We start from the raw sequence: 17,680 nt of genomic DNA on the forward strand, positions 1-17,680 counted from the left end.
TCAGTACCTGAACCTGGCTGTCTTCGCCCATCCTACTCTCCAGAGGAAGCCCCCTTGCCTGTGATCCAGCTCTCCCTGAAGAATGACAATGAAAGATCAGTGCCAAATTACAGTAATTTAAGACTTTTTAACAATTTTCTAGTAGCAGAAAATAATCCACATGCATCTGAGGAGTGGAATGAGGTTATCAATTCAATCACATTTTCAATCTTTGAAGGAATCTTACTCTCCTGAAATAAACTTTACACACACACACACAGGGTCAATATAGGTTGTTTTTGGAGTGTTGGTGTTCATAGTTCTTAAGGAGAGCATTGTTTAAGTTAGTCCTTTGCTCACTATGTAAATTATTTCACTTTAGTGGTTCAAGGAAAGAGGGCATGGTATAATAACTTGCAAATTCCTTAATGCAGATATAGCAAAGTAGAATCTCCCATTGCAGTCTTGACTGATGAAACTTTCCTTTGTATGTGTCAGAATTGTTCAGAATTGTTTGTGGAGGTATTTCATTTATCAGGAAATACTTTTTTTTTTTAATACAAAAAGCCCAAAGAAAGAGCCTCAAATCTATAGCAAGCAGTTTTCCTTCTAAGAACATTGGTTATTATTAGGCATATGGCGACAATTCTCAGCCACAAAAGGAGAAAAGACAGCTTTGGAGGCACAGCAGGGTTTGGGGAGCACAAGGGTGCCAGGGACAATCACTGTATTTATGTCACTTGATTTGCAACTTTCTGTATCTACCTTCAATTTGCAGGGCTCCGTGTCCTTGGAGGGAATTCTTTGTGGGCTCATTTCAAAGTTTTCTCTGAACATGAAGGCTTCAGCGCTCCATGCTGTCATGAAGAGAGACTGAATAGGCTGCACTTTGACCTGTATAGGTCCAGGAATCAGCAACAACAAAAGCTCTTTGATGTAAACAGCAAACTGTACAATGCCTGCACTTAAGATGCTATATTATCTGAAGTATAGTGTTCTGAATGCTCAAAAACAATTTTGTAACATAAGTAATCTCTTCACTGAGAGAGCAACTCCTATTTATACATTTTTTTTACCAAGGCAGGGGATGCATGAGTGAAAGGGGCAGAGTGGGCCCAGAGTGTACTCCTCTGCTTCTTCCTCTTGGAAAATCTTTAGAGAAAAAGTCCTCTGATGAAACTGCAAATCCGAAGAAAAATATGACTAGTGTTCTATTCCCTCAGGGCGACATATCCATGCATTAGTTAAGATTTCTGAATCCACAGGACTTTTATACAAAGAATTCTCAGTGTCCAACTTCCTAGTGTTGTGAGAAATCAACTGGGAAGATAATTTGTGGGAAAGGACAGAGAATTGAACATAAGAGCTGGTCTCCATCAGCGTGATCTGAGGTTATAATCCCACAAAGAAAAATGACATTCTTGAGTTAATTCTTTCTGTTCTTTGAGAATTATCTTCCTTGGCTATGAAATGAGGATTGGCAACATTTTTTCTAAGATCCATTTAAGCTTGACTAGCATGTATGAATTGTTCATTAGAAAGGGCACAAAAGGATCACTCACCACGTTACTTTTCCACCTCTGATTTAAGGCTGAGGCAGCAGTTTGGTCAGGACAGCAGAACCAAGTCAGGCTGCCTGGGCCTGAACATTGGTACTTCCACCCACCAGCTGCATGACCCTAACACATTCTGCATCTGAAAAATGGTGAGGAAAAGAACTCACCTTATAGCGTGGTTGTGAGGATTAAATGTGTTAATTCAGGTGACGACACTGCAAAGTACCATGAACATGCAAATGGTCATACAGAACACCCACCCCCCCTTTTAAAAATAAAGTTACATTTTACTGTTAGAAATGCATTTACTCCTAAGAAGATCAAGACACAGGCCCAGCCATTTCCAAATTTGGCTCTCACATTGATCCACATGCTTTTAGATTCTCTCAGAAGCCTGTAACTATTTCAGTTTACATGACTGTTCACAATAAAAATCGATTCTGCTCCATGAACTCTTTTCTCATGACTATTGCTTTAGATCTCTGTTTCTATCACTTTCACATTGAAACAACACGCAGAACACTATTGATTTCACCCATTTTGGTAAAACAAGAGAGATCTTTGATTTTATCAGGCATCCTTCATTTTAAAAACAACTATTATTCAGCAAGGTTTTAATCATTCTTTTTTTCCACCATGCTTCCAAGATTCTTCATATGCTGCCCGTTTTATTTATTTATTTTTTAATTGAAAAGAGAAGAAACGTTTCTATAAAAACTTTTTTTTTTCCCCCATCAAGAAATGGATTGGAACAAAAATGCTGGAGGTCAGGTGAGGGAAAGAGTAAGTCTGTGAGCAAGATGTCTGTCTAATGTGTCTGAGAGTGAGAAGGAGAAGTTGGAAGGAGAACGACAGGCACAGAGAAGGGAACAGATTGAGAAACTAATTTTAAGCAGAATATACTAAAGGGAAATAGAAGACTTGAAAAAAATAAGGGAGTGGGCACCAAAAAGAAAAAGTCTGATAAAGAGTAAAGAGATAAAAAATTATAGCAATTTATGTATATGACAAATTCAAAGCACATTTGAATAGAAGTGCCAAAAGAAACACCAAAAGAAGGGACTTTTTAAAAAAAGATTTTATTTATTTATTTGACAGAGACACAGCAAGAGAGGGAACACAGCAGAGGGAGTGGGAGAGGGAGAAGCAGGTTTCCCTCGGAGCAGAGAGCCCCACGTGGGGCTCAATACCAGAACCCTGGGATCAATGACCTGAGCCAAAGGCAGATGCTTAACAACTGAGCCACCCAGGCACTCCCAAAGGAAGAGACTTAATGAAAGATTTTCATCGCCTACATGGAACAGAGATTCTTATCCCTAAACTTTATTTATTGATTTTTGGTTGAAGTGTGTCTATTCTCAAATTTTTCTTTTTTCTTAAATTCTCAAATTTAAAACTTATTGCCCTCTGGTACCATTTTCTTATTTCTTTTATTATAATTAAAATAATCATGTCTTTCCATCCAAGTACTAACCAGGCCCAACCCTGCTTAGCTTCTGAGATCAGACGAGATCAGGTGCATTCAGGGTGGTATGGCTGTAGACTCTTTTGTAATTATTGTTAAGGATAAATAATTCATTAAAATACAAGTATATATTCCATTCGTAAGTATTTTTCCCTCTTCCATACCGAGAAAGTGGACCACCATTCATATTATCTGTTCAAATTACCTAAAGTTGTGCATTGAGAAAATGTGCTTAGACTTCGAGGGTCTATCAGCATGACACTATATAGATACTCCACATATTTTACCCACTGAACAAAAATAAAAATTATGGAAAATAAATACTAATCCATGTAAAATCTCCCCCGAGCTGCCAAGAAACTAAGAAATAGGAGTTTTTGGTGACTCTGAAGCTGGGAAGATCCCAGCTGGCCTGAGGACATTGGATCTCATTGTCTCCCAATCCCTGTGACCCTTTCCCAAGGCCCCTCAATAAAATGGTTTGATTCCACTCCCTCCAAAAAGAAGGCACAGAGGTTAAAAATGAAGAGAAAGAGGGAATTTATAGAGATAAGTATTTGCCAGTTGTCTTTCACCAGGAAGCAGACTGCTCACCTTGGTGACCCTGATTTTCTATTTTGCTGCTATTACAGGAATGGTAGACCAAAGACGAATCCTACTTCCTACAAGAAGGGAAACAAGGAGGAAATCCTATGGGAAGCTGGGACTCCAGAGGGCCACACTCTCAGTGCAAAGGTGAACCAGACATAAAAGCACATTGCAGATGAACTCTGCCTATTTTTTATGGACAAAAGGAACAAAAAGAAATGCCCCTTGATAATATGAACAAAAAACTGACCAGAATGGTTTACAATACAAGTGCTGAAGAGGATATCAGTAATGAACTTTCATTAGAGCTGGTTTAAAAAAAAAAATCCATTATCTTGCCAAAATATGGGGAAGGATGTCAAGATTGTTGACGAGGCAAGAATATGGAAAGAAGGGGCGCCTGGGTGGCTCAGTGGGTTAAAGCATCTGCCTTCGGCTCAGGTCATGATCCCAGGGTCCTGGGATCAAGCCCCACATCAGGCTCTCTGCTCTGCAGGGAGCCTGCTTCCTCCCCTCTCTCTCTCTCTGCCTGCTTGTGATTTCTCTTTCTCTGTCAAATAAAAAATAATCTTAAAAAAAAAGAATATGGAAAGAAAACGTGTATCTTTTATTGAAAATTGAAGCAACTAAGTTCAGCAGCAGGGTATTGGATGCTTGTATTTGTGTGTGGATAAAACAAAAGGAGACAGGCAAGAAATAAGCATTTCTGGAGGCACCAAAACTAATTTAATGAATAGCCTCAACAAAGACAGAGATTGCAGATTCTTATTCAGGGGCCCTTTAGAAGCAAGGCTCACTGAAGGGGCTGGCCATTCAATTTTAAGAGAAAATTAAAAATGATCCTTTCATGATTTCTCCGTGGGAGGCATAGCATCTGAATGCCAGGGAGTCTTTATTCTCTTCTCTTCTAAATTCCCTAACTCTGATACTCAATAGAAGAAAAATGGCCATAGGGATTCACACATTTATACAGCATCCCTGGAGTTTCTGCTCTGAAGCTGACACCCAGATAAGGCAATACAGAAATGAATGAGATATCCTCTGAGCCCAGGAGGAGCTCAGTAGGGGAAAAAGAATGTAGACTGAAGCTTTAAAGCATAACAGGGAAATTGAAATGCAGCAGAGGTTTGCCAGGGCGAACTATGGTAGAAAAACAGGAGCAGAGCAATTAGCTTTGACAAAGAGCTGGTTGTTTCTCAGCTCAATCAGAGGTAGAAGAGTTTGCTCAGAAGTGGAAGAGTGTGTTCGGTGAATAAGAACAGAATGGTATTCCAGGCATGAGACATGGCATGGGACAAGGCACAAAGACATCAAAAGGACTTTGTGTGTTTATGTAAAGATAAAATGTGTTACAGAGTAAATCACCAGCCAAATTATAGCAAGAGCAGCCACTTTCCCAAACCATGAACAGCTGTGCCATGCAATGTGGACTTGTGTAGTTGTGGTCAGATTTTTCTCTATAGCAATGGGTGAGATTGACCAAACTGATTCAGGGATACCAGTAAATGCCTGGGGATTCCTAGATATATCTGCCTGCAAAAAAAACCCAGATTACCTGTTAATTTGGAAAGGTCAGGAGTGGTACTTGGGGTTGCAATCTTGGGGTGTTGAGAAATTAATTTGCTGTTATTATGGGAAGCTACTTATTAAGGTTTTTTTTTATATAAAGAAATCTGTTAAATGCCACAAAATAAAAGACATGACCCTTGTTTTAAATTTTCTTACAATCTAGTTGAGAAACGAAAGTGTACATTTACTTACTGATTCATTCAACCAGTATTTTTGACATATCTACTATCAGTCTAGGTGTGGAAGATATGGCAGTGAAGACTGGATCTCCGTGGACATGGCATTTGTATTCTACTGGAATCACCAAGAACTTATAAGTCTTGACAAAATTAGATGCAGCGGTTAAAACAGATATGGTGTAAAAGATGTTCCAAACTCAATATTCATCAAGTAATCTGGAGATTTTTTAATATACAGAGCTCTAGACCCCAATCACTAAACATCCTATGCTTTTTAATAAGTCACCTGGAGAGGGTGCCTGGGTGGCTCAGTTAGTTAAGTGTCTGCCTTTGGCTCAGGTCCTGATCCCAGAGTCCTGGGATAGAGCCAAGCCCTGTGTTGGGCTCCCTGCTCTGTAAGGAGTCTGCTTCTCTCTCCCTCTCTCTCTCTCCAGCCCGGCTTGTGCTCTCTCAAATAAATAAAAACTTAAAAAAAAAAAAATTCCCCTGGAGAACCTTGATATGCAGTCAGGCTTAAGTAACAGTAACAAGCCTTCTATGATTAAGGTTCAACTTTTTGGTCGTTATAAAAAAATTCTAATCCATGATACACCAATACTTTTATAAATACAATAAGAGATAAATGACCAGAAACATGAAATGCTTGTTGGACAGCTCAGAAATATCAAATTGTTATAAAAGTTTGTAATTGTCGGGGTGCCTGGGTGGTGCACTCAGTTAAGCATCTGACTTTTGATTTCTGCTCAGGTCATGATCTTAGGGTCATGATCTCAGGGCTGTGAGATGTAGCCCCATGTCGAGTCCCATGTTGGGCTCTGTTTGCAGTAGGGAGTCTGCCTGGGATTCTCTCTCTTGTCTCCCTCTGTTCCTCCCACTTGTGCTCTCCCCCTCTCTAAAACATATAAATAAATAAATATTTTTAAAAAGTTTATAATTGTTTACTCTCAATTCCTGCACTATTCTTATTGTGGTGGACAGGTGACAGTTTCAGGTCAGCAAGAATATTTTGAGTAGCACTGGTCTAAATTATAAGTGGTTTTATAGTTCATAAAGTGACTGCAATGTTGTTTTGTGACCTAGGAAAATAGCATGGATAGAAAGAACAGTTGTCATCAAAATGCAGTACATGCCTATGGAAGGTATTATCTTAGCAGCTGCTGAAATTAACCAAGTGAACACTCCCTTTTGTCTGACTGGCTTCTAAATCAACCAAATAACTGAACAGAGCTCATGTTGGTACAGAGTAATTCACATATATGTAGAAAACAAAAACAGATAAGCATTATATATATATATTTATATAGGGAGAATACATATTTTACCCATGCCTGCATATGTGCACATGTGTGCCTCTGCACTCATGTATCTTTTTCAGTGTACTGTGTCTGGGACTAATTATTATTGCTTTTACACAACCAATACTGGACCCTCTTCTACAATACTCTATGTAGATAGTGAAGGATGGGATACAGAAAAGGTAATTTAGTTGATCTATATTGAACCAGATCTATTTATCTTTCTATCTATCTTCTATCCATCTATCTATCTTAGCTTAGTGATGTGTCTTGTCTAACAGGCTGTTCACCTCAAAAATCACTTGGTAAATCATTTGAACATCTGAATGGCTTATGTAATGAAACAATACACCAACAATGTATTTCATTAGTTTATTCAACAAGCTTTTTGAAAATTCATTTTGTTTGCAGTAAGAACTTAAAAAGAGGTGGGGTGAGGTGAGGATTGACCTCTTTCTGTGTTTTATTCCCTTTCCCAAATTCTCATTGTCCAAAAGATGATAAACCTAATATGTAAAATTGACTGCTACTTTTCTTCCTTTAGGTCATTTGATTAAATCCTCCCCCAAAGCATCTTGTTATATAAATTTAAAACTTCTTCTGATTAAATTTAAACTCCATAGAGAATACTCCAAATGGAGACATTTAGGTAAGAAAGATAAGCTTAACTCCTTTAGAAAATAAAATGGCTTCTGTAAGGTTTTTCATTTACTTTTTCATTTACTGTATTCAGAGACTGAAAGCAAAATTTCTTGCATGTCAACGGCAAAAGGATTTGGATCTGAATTGTATGATACTGAAATACAGACTATATTTTAAATATTTTCTTTTCGGTTCAGGAAGATGTTCATTCCAGAATCTTCTAATGGCTTACTTTAATGTGCAAATAATTTATATAATAGTATTCACATAGGGTTTAACATTCTTAGAATGACATGACAGAAAACACCGATAGCCTGTCTCAGTGATAACAGTTTAGAAGCCATTGTGGGATATTTATGACCACCAGTCAAGAAGTTAGAGGTATTACTTCTCATAGAAGTGATGGTGGTTTGGGGAAAATAACGAATGTGTTAACACATTGAGAAAGACATGGGTTAGCAATTTATAACCATTGCTTGTGGACTATGATCAGAAGTTGGACACAAAAGCACGACAGATTCAGTGATATGGAAAAACAAGGAAAACCCATGTGGAAAATAACTTCTATCTTTAGGAAACACTATTTAAAGTGTGACTTTCATCAGGTTTCCAGTTGACAAAGAGACCTTTTTAGCCTCTACAAATCAGTGGCTTTTTTCATAAGCGTTTTCTTATATCTAACAGTAAAAACACCTTGAATATTTGTATGTTACAAGTTAGGGAACACTCTTGCCTTCACTACTATATCGTTTTGTTCTACTCCTGCATTGCTTCATTACTTTAAAAAGACTGAATTTTCATTCATTCTCTTACTAATATAAGTGTCTCAGGGGTGGGGATTGATTTCTGCAGGCAATAAACATTTCATTCGTTTCATAACAGAAGAGCTGGTAGTGAATTACATTACCACAGCTGTTCTTGAGATGCTTGTCCATTAAAATAACAGAATTGCAAAGAAACTCCCATTAAATCACAAAAGAATGTTTTTTTAAGTTACCATTTTGAAGGTCTGATTTCGTTATTGTATCATTCAATATGCCCAAGCAACAGGTCCATTTTTCTAAATTCTGAATATATAACCCATTAAAAAATCATAGCAAAGTGTTTTTAAACTAGAAGCAGTAGTCCCTAGGTAATAAAAAAAACAATTAAATGAATGAAGAGTTTAAATTCAAAAATTTAAAAACACTGAACAAACTATCTCATGCTGTCTTCCACAAAAATCTTCTCTAATGTCTCCACACATCATTTCCAAATCGTAAGTACTATTATTACAGATAAAAAAGGTCAATATAAGGATTATTCAATGTATAACAAATTATGACTTACAAGTTATTTTGGTTCTCAATGGAATCTTTTATATGGAACCTGGTTTAGTGAAACAGCCAGATGAGACAGTAGAAACTCCAAATTTCTACCTATGAAGAGGTTAGGGGTTAAAAACATGGTTGGAATGGGTCCTTGATGCTGAGCTTGCAAAACACTGTGATTCATCAAGAATTCTTGACTTGCCCACATTAAAGAAGAAATGGATGATCAAAAGTTGGGGGTGGGCGTGAGGGAGGTATTAAAGACATAGGTGAGTCCCTGGTAACTGGGGTCAAGAGAATGGAGGTAATATGGAGGGAAATTGAAAACAAAGAAGGAAAATGAAACAATCATGGTATCCACATACTTCCATTTTAGTTTCACACAAACTAGGAGATACCCTTTCAGCTTTATCATTCAGGAGAAACTGATCCAGGTAACAGAGGTCTTTATACAAATTAAATTCCTTTCTAAATTTATTAACCATTACTACTTCTCCCCTACAGAGAGGAAATCCTCAGGGATCATTTGAAACAACAGTCTTGGATTTGGATTCTATTTTTCCACTTAGTAGTACATAATTTTGAGCAAGTTACTTAACTTCTCTTGGGTTCTTTTTCCTCATCTTTAAGTTAGAAATATTAACAATTGTCCCCTAGAATGGTGCCTGGTACATAAGAGGTACTCAGTACATGTGAATGAATGGAGGACTACATGACTGCTTGCTTAATTTGCATGGGTAATACAAGGTAATACAAGACCTAAGTAAGAGGATATACAAAATGCCTGACAACTAGTAGGGATATCACAGAGACTGATTTCCTTCCCATTCCACACCTTCCACTACCCACCACTACAACCTCCCTCCTAGTCTCTAATGGACCAAAGTAAACAAAAAAGCGAGTTGTTTAAGGCAAATCTCTACTTAATTCAGTTCCCAGTGAACTTGCAACCAAGGAATGTTGGAGAAGAGAATGCTAGGAAATTAAGAGTCCTTCCTCTTCCTCCCTAACTTTCTCCCCCACATGGAAGTAGCAAGCACAGCAATGGGCAGAGCTATTTACCTTGCAACCCAGTCTATTCTGATCTCTAGTGATCTCTCATGACAGCGCTGACCAGAGGTTTGGACCTAGGCTCCAGCTGCACCAAGACATACTCAGGCATGTGCAGTGACCAGTGATGATGCTGTGACTTTGCTGGTAGGGCCTGGAAATAAGTTACCAGAGGTCAACTCCTTGCTCTAAGCTTCCCTTTTCCAGTCCTTCTCAAGGATGACAGTCCATAGGACCTTCAAGCCCTAAAAATCACATTGAGAGATAACTCATGCATCACCACAACGTTTAAAATCACAATAATACTCCCGGTCCCATGTGACCATTAGAGGCAGAGAGTTTGCTGAGAAACATGATTCTGTAGGTTCCTGATAAATACTGGTTTTGTTTAAAGTTCTGGGAAAACCTGGTTTTAAATACATAATTTATATACTAGAATATCTTGACAGTGTCACCAACTTTGTATTTTTTATTGTAGCAAAACTGTAAACAAAGAATGAAAAATATTTTAACATACTAGTAACACATTCACCTGGAAGACAAGGGATAAAGTTCAAGTAACTGAAACCATAATGCCTTACTCAAAGATACTGTCATCGAAAGATGATACAGAGCAAAAATTGGCAGAAGGCATGCTTTCTTTCTTTCATGGAAACTGATTACAAAACACAGTCTAAAACTCCTTTCCACCTGTATAAAATTTATCTACTATGAAAGTTAGGGTTTAATGCCAGTTCCTCAAAAAAAAAAAAAGCTCAGCACTAGATTCTTTGCATCTTTGTAAAATCCATGAGCAGTATCTGATGTGGTATTGGCTGCAAGCATATTCTGAGCATATCTCAAAATAATACAAATAGAAGAAAATGTTTCTGCACTGGAATGGCGAAACAGCCAACTCTGTGCAGAGAAAAATAACTTTCTCCCAAATCAGGGGAATCTCATTAGCAACAAATTAATAGAAAACGATGTAGAAAAAGAAGTAAAAAACTGAAACCGGGGACCTTCAGATCTTCAGTCTGACGCTCTCCCAACTGAGCTATTCCGGCCTCCCAGAAGTAAAAAACTGGAAAAAAAAAAAAAAAAGCCAACTCCATGTTTCTTCTTAAATTCCAATATTCCTTTCCTAACTCTTCTTGTCTATTTTCTTCTTCCTCTTCCATTATGTTAGGTGGTTAACTGTGAAAAAAATCTTAGAACAGGAGGTAAGATGCTAATACTCTCAGAGTCACTTAGGTATAGGTATGATGAAAAGTAAAATGTGAAATATGTACTCCTGAAGTTTGTCTTTTAGACCAGCATTTTAGCCACCGAAATGCTTTCACATCAGACAAACTTCAGTTTTAATCACAAATCTTCTCCTTACTAGTTGTGTGGCCTTAAAAAATTTTACTTTAACTTTCTGACCCTTAATTCCCCTTCTGGAAAAGAAATATGGGGATAAAACAGTGTTGGGTAAGTTTAAATTTAATAATATATATCTGGAGTTGTGGAGAAAAAATTTTTTTTAACATATAATGTATTATATGTTTCAGGTGTGCAGGTCTGTGATTCATCAATCTTACACAATTCATAGCACTCACCATAGCACATAGCCTCCCCAGTGTCCATCACCCAGCCACCCTCGGGCCTCCCCCTTCCCCACTTGAGCAACCCTCAGTTTGTTTCCTGAGATTAAGAGTCTCTTATGGTTTGTTTCCATTTCTGGTTTTGTCTTGTTTTATTTTTCCCTCCCTTCCCCTATGATCCTCTGTCTTGTTTTGGAGAAAATATTTTTATGTTTCAGCACAGATAGGGCTCTTTTTGAGCAAATTTTACTCAAACTTCGCCTTGGCTAAAAGCCACCCATGGAGATTAATTTACAACTGATTCACATAGTAAGAGAACTCTAGAGTGTGAGACTGAAGCCATCCCCTGAGCTGTAAAGCTGGAGACCCTAGTCTTATCTTTCCCTTGGAACAATTTATTTATACCCAATGGGATAGAGCAAGAACTCAGGATCCCTTTCATTATGTTTCCAGGGAGACTTTATCAGGAGGGAGGGAGATAGCATATATAAGAACCACCTTTATTTTTTCAGGTTTCCTCCATAACCTTAAGACTTCTTACATATATAAAGTTTTAATTTGGCTCTCACCACATCACCCCAGGTGTAAGAACTGGAAACAAGGGAACCATAAGGTTATTATTATAAATAATAACATGCTCTGCACCAGAAACTTCACGTATGCATTCAGGATAATATTAATAAATATGGGTATTTTTCAAACTTCACAAAATATAAATGATCTAAGAGAGTATTTGACATATAGTTCATACTTAATAAATGATAATTTTTAAAAACTGACTTTTAAAAAAGTTTTTTTCAATCACAGAAATTCATCTAAGATGTGTACTTTTTTCCCCAGCCAGGATTTCAATATTAGATTTATAGGAAAGTCTCACATTAATAAAGTCTGACAGTCATATGGCCAGATAAATTAGGAGCAATTGTTCATATTACAAATACTTTTCACTTCCTAATAGAAACTTGGCATGAGTAGAGGTCATTCATAGCAGTTCATAAAATTTCAGCTCTTATTTAAAACGTCCAACATCAATATATTCCCTTTCTAACATCCGAATTTGTAACCTATTTGGAGGTAGCCAGCCACAGAAGCTCCAAGAAACGACAGAAACTGTATGGACTACATGTGCTGAGTGATACACTAGTAGTGATGGTTGTGGTAATAAGTAGTAGTAATAATAATTATAGCAAAAGCAACAAAAATTAATATTTAGTAGACACCTAATATATGCTAACCTTGTGTTAGTTTTACATGTTTTCTTTTATGCAGTACTCATTATATGCTTTTCCGTTAAATATCCTTTGCTTTGCAAAATGAGGAAAGTGAATTTTTTTTTTAAAGATTTTATTTATTTATTTTACAGAGAGAGATCACAAGTAGGCAGAGAGGCAGGCTGAGAGAGAGAGAGGAGGAAGCAGGCTCCCCGCTGAGCAGAGAGCCCGATGCGGGACTCTATCCCAGGACCCCGAGATCATACCTGAGCTGAAGGCAGCAGCTTAACCCACTGAGCCACCCAGGTGCCCCAGGAAAGTGAATTTAGTGAGACTAAGTAATCTGTCCAAGATTATACAGCCATTAAGTCATACAGGGTGCTAAATAGAGTGGTAGTAGGCAAAAGACTTTGGCTTCCCGATATCACCTTTAAAATTAAACTAAACAACTGCATAAATACTTGTAATTACTGTAAATTATCAGAAGGAGAAAGGAATCACTCACAATCATAAATGGATTGTCTATGATACTTCTTAGATAAAAGACACTCTCCAGATAATGGGTTAGTTACGTGGGTATGTGCACAAGTTGAGGGTTATATACACACATATACCCCATCACATACTTTTATACACAGGTACACATATGTACACATTTACAGGCATAAGTACACATAACACATGTTCAAATACTTAAACATCTGGATTTTCAAGGGGAAAAAACCTTTCATGTCTATAAATAAGAGCAGAATCTTACTTCTAATTCTCTCAGGATCTTATTTTAGTTTTTTAAATTTCCCTTCATAGTTCTAAGCATTTTGCCTAGGGACACATGCATGCAGCTCTGATATTTGTGAATATATGTGAATAATAACAGCTGCTAAGTGGAAACTTCTGGTGTCAAGTGATAGTACCCTGTCGGAGGCAGGCCCCTGGCCAGGGCGGCCTCCGCCATTAAAAGATGGCGCCTGGCTAGTTGCCAGGTTAGGATTGCCTCCTGAGACTAAGCGGAACGCCCAAAGAGGAAGTAAACAGCATTGGTTGCTAGCAAAGTTGTTCGTTTAGGTGCACAGCCTGATTCGCTCGCTCCTGTACCCTGCTCGCTGATTGGTCACGTAAACGTATATAAGTGTGTAGACTTGCGGAAATAAAGAGAGAGAAGATGCATCCGAACCAGGGTTCTTGTCGTCCTTGCGGGGCGAGGGCGATAGTACCCCTCATCTGATGCTTTCAAATGATAAAGTGTGTGAGCCCTTCTGTTATGGTTGGCTAGATGAAGGGCCTGTCTGAAGCAGGAGATGGGGGTCTGACAGAAACGAATTCCTCTCTAGCATCAAGCTAAGCCAAGATGACTTTATCAGACAGTTTTCCAAATGACAGTTAAATGAGAATAAAGCATTTAAAGAATTAGATTCCAAGAAAGGAGCTGCGCGAGGGTCAGAAGATGGAAGAACAGAAAGGCAAAATGTTGAAAGAAGTTGGGAGAAGAATGAGCCTACCTATCTTACCATCCTTGTCAAATGCCATGTTGTTAATTATAGTGTACTCCATCACAGATAGCAGAAAAACAGAGAGGAGCCAAAGACCATTTCATTAGAGTTGCATCTAAACTGATGTTTTGATAAAGTAACGACTTTAAAGTTAGTGGGATATCATGAAAGAACTCTGGTTTTGTACTAATTTATTAGTACACGAGTCATAAAGACTTAGAATCCAACACATGATATGAAAAGCAATCTGAACATCTGTTTTATGCAGGGGCCAAGGGCAGTCCACTCCCAAATGCACCATTTTGGCATACTGATGATTTAAAATGAAAGTTACTTAAGATATAGCCTGTGGAAGGACCCCCCTCTCCCCCAAAAACCCTAGGAAATAAATCTCCCATGTGAAAGGTACCCTTCCTGTACCAGGAGGTAAAGGGGCATCCTTCTCACCAGGGAAAGGAAATTTAGAGCCAAGAAGGCTATATATGAGCAACTCTTATAACTTTTTATTACTTTACTACCACAGTCCAAACTCTGTTTAAAATTCCTTACTAATTGAAGCATCCCAAATTAAGTTTTCTCTGTCCTGTCAATTCCTCACAGAATTACTATGACTAAATATATAAAAACCACGCATCTTCATCATTTCATTAGGTCACAATTTCATGATTGGGCTTCTGTATGTGCATAATAAAACTTGTTTTTTTTTTCCTCCTCTTAATCTGTTTCATGTAAATTTAATACTTAGTACACGTGGAAGACCTTGAGAGTAGAGAAGAATTTTTCCTCCCCTTCAATGTAAAGATACATTTGTGAAGATAATCTTATAAAAAATGGAGGAAAATGTGAGTCTAAGAACTGTTCTCCCAATTCTAGCTCAATTGGAAAAATCTAGTTCTTCAGCCAGTCTTGATAATTGCTTATTTGTCTTGCAATTAATCTCTTCCAAATCGGTTGCTGTAAATATCCCTGACTTAAAAAACCCACAAATACTAACTGGAAAGAACCACTCAAGGTATCTCTAATGCACGCCTAATATCTGAAATATTAGCTTGGTCCAGGAGAGCAAAGAATGTTCTTCCCCTCAGCAAATCTTAACAAGACTTATTCTAAGAGGCTAGCCCCTAATCATGAAATGTCTAATATGGCTGGAGATTTTATATATATACATATACACACACATACAAATACATTATTATAATTATCACATAATTGTATCAATATAATAATTATTATATTGATTATATGTTTATATATATAATACAATTCCTTGGATTTCTTGCCATAACTGAGGAGGTAGGTACTATGATTCCTCACCACAGCGAGGAAACCTGGACCAACTTAATTGCCCAACATAATTCACTGGAGTAGGGGAAGTAGTATTTGACCTAACACTCTTCCCTCCATTCAAGCCCCTTGGAATCTTGTAATTTCAAATATGACAAAAATGTTCATCTGATAATAAACAGCACCTCAAGCACCCCAGGTTTTCTCACACGAGCCTCTTTTCATAACAGAAAACCCCAGGCACCTGGGAAAGGAAAACATTCCAAAATAACCTCAAGGGCTTGATGCTTATTTAAATAGCAAGATGTTTCAAGAAAGGCGAAAGCTGCCAAGAAGAGTTAGATTTTCTCCAAAGCTCCAAGGTGAAGACAAATGCAGCTCTCAGCAGCATTACAGATAATGAAATCCGTCAACAATTTCCTGCCTCTGCGGTTTCTTGTTAATACCTTTGTTATGCAGATTGTCCTAATTTGATTGCAGGATTTTTTTCCCCCTGTCATTGCCAAGAACTACAAACACAATGGGGTACAATAAAGTAGTGTTCGGAGTCTTTTATTGTCATTATTATTCTCATTTGGTTTTGGAAATTAGATTTGACTACTGGCTAAGAGTGGGGCTCTCCATCTTTTCCCAGTAGGTGTGCCAGTCAGAAATCTCCTACCATGTCACTTCCTATTCATCAGCTTTGCAAAGCTGCCCTGGAGGAAGAGCCTTGGAAAGCTGACAGACACCTGTAAAATGCATTAAAATCTCTGAGAATTGTGTTTCTCTGGGACCGAGCCACATTTATTAGGTGACAAACACACCCCTTCTGGCCATACTTTACTGGTAAAGTATGCTCACTAGTCTACCACAACCCTCAATAACTGCCACCGGGCCTTTTATTTTATTTTATTTTTAATATTTTATTTATTTATTTGACAGATAAACAGATCACAAGTAGGCAGAGAGGCAGGCAGAGAGAGGAGGAAGCAGGCTCCCCATGGAGCAGAGAGCCCGATGTGGGGCTCGATCCCAGGATCCTGGGATTGATGAAGTTCTAGAACCTAGGTGAGGTTCGGTGGGCTGAGGTCTGGAGCCGATGACCAAGAAAGAATTCTTGAGACATCTTTGGTGCAAAATGGTGGTTTATTAAAGCACGGGGACAGGACCCGTGGGCAGGAAAAGCTGCTGCCCCCGGTTGTGAGGGATGGCAGGTTATATACCTTGCGGTTGGGGGAAGGTGAGGGGAAGGGAGATTCTTGGTGGGGTGTTATGATCCTGCTATCATTTACATTCCCTTCTACCTCAGCCTCCTCCAGTTTATGGTGGGGAGGGAGACATTAGGGCTTTAGGAACTGAGAGTTATTTGCCTCTGGAAATTTGTGCTATTGTTAAGGTAACCTCCCTGTTTAGATCTCTAGGACATCTGTAGAGCAAGGGAGATTCCTGTTCTGCAGGATTGTGAGCTCTGCAAGTTAACTATTTATCGTCTTCTGGCAGTCAGGGGTGCCTGAGGAATGCTACACATATTACCGAGGGGAGCGGGTGGAGAGGGGGTGCAAGGCGCAAGCTTTTGCTCTGTCCTCAGCCAGCCTCCTACTCCCTCATCAGGATCATGAACTGAGCCGAAGGCAGAGGCTTTAACCCACTGAGCCACCCAGGCACCCCTATTTTTTAAAATCTTATTTTAAACAATGTCAGAATTAGCTGAGTGGTCCCTATCCTAAGTGATGTGGGGAAAAAGGCAGAGGAAAAATTATTAAATTTCCTTATTACCTATAGACCATTGACAAGTCCTTGAAACACGCAGAAGGACATTCCTCTAGGACTCAACTGCCTCCATGTTAATACTTTGCTAAGGGCAAAAGGCAATCCTAACCTGACCCCCCCACCCCCCCCCCCACCCCCAGGATCCTGTAAGTCTACTTTAATGTATAAAAATTCCTTTGGAAACCCTTTATCTCTAAACCCCCCAAGATATGTTTTGGCAATCCCGCAAGTATATGGCCCATCGATATACATCTGAAAGGTCTCATACTAATGTTTTATTAGATAGTAATAAATGACCTTTCCCCAAGAATAGCAAGCCTTCTCAAGGTCCTGGAAACCTTGCTTCCAAAATTCTTTAGAGACTAACGCTATCCCTAACTGCAGCTACCCCCAACTTGAAAGTATATAATGGGCCACTCCTCCTCATGACCCCATTGCAGCTCCTTCTGCCCTGTCTCCATGTTTTACTAAAATCACCTTTTTCCATCAAAAATGTCTCAAGAATTGGTTTTTGGCCATCGGCTTCAAACCTTAACTTCGTCTTTCCTACATCACTAAGGAAAGGCCCAATACTGGGTACCTGCAAAGCAGTAAGGCATCCTCAAAAGATACATAGCCTACTTTCAAGCCAGGGAACCTAAAATAATTAGAGCTCTGTCCTGAATATTAGCTAAATATTTCATATAAATTACTAAGGCTCTGCTTAATTCCTTCCTGTGAAATGGAGCTTATAATACCTCATAGG

Source organism: Mustela putorius, unplaced genomic scaffold, assembly GCF_011764305.1.
Source record: "Mustela putorius furo isolate JIRA1106 unplaced genomic scaffold, ASM1176430v1.1 tig00000145_pilon_pilon_pilon, whole genome shotgun sequence".
NCBI classification, from domain to species: Eukaryota; Metazoa; Chordata; class Mammalia; order Carnivora; family Mustelidae; genus Mustela; species Mustela putorius.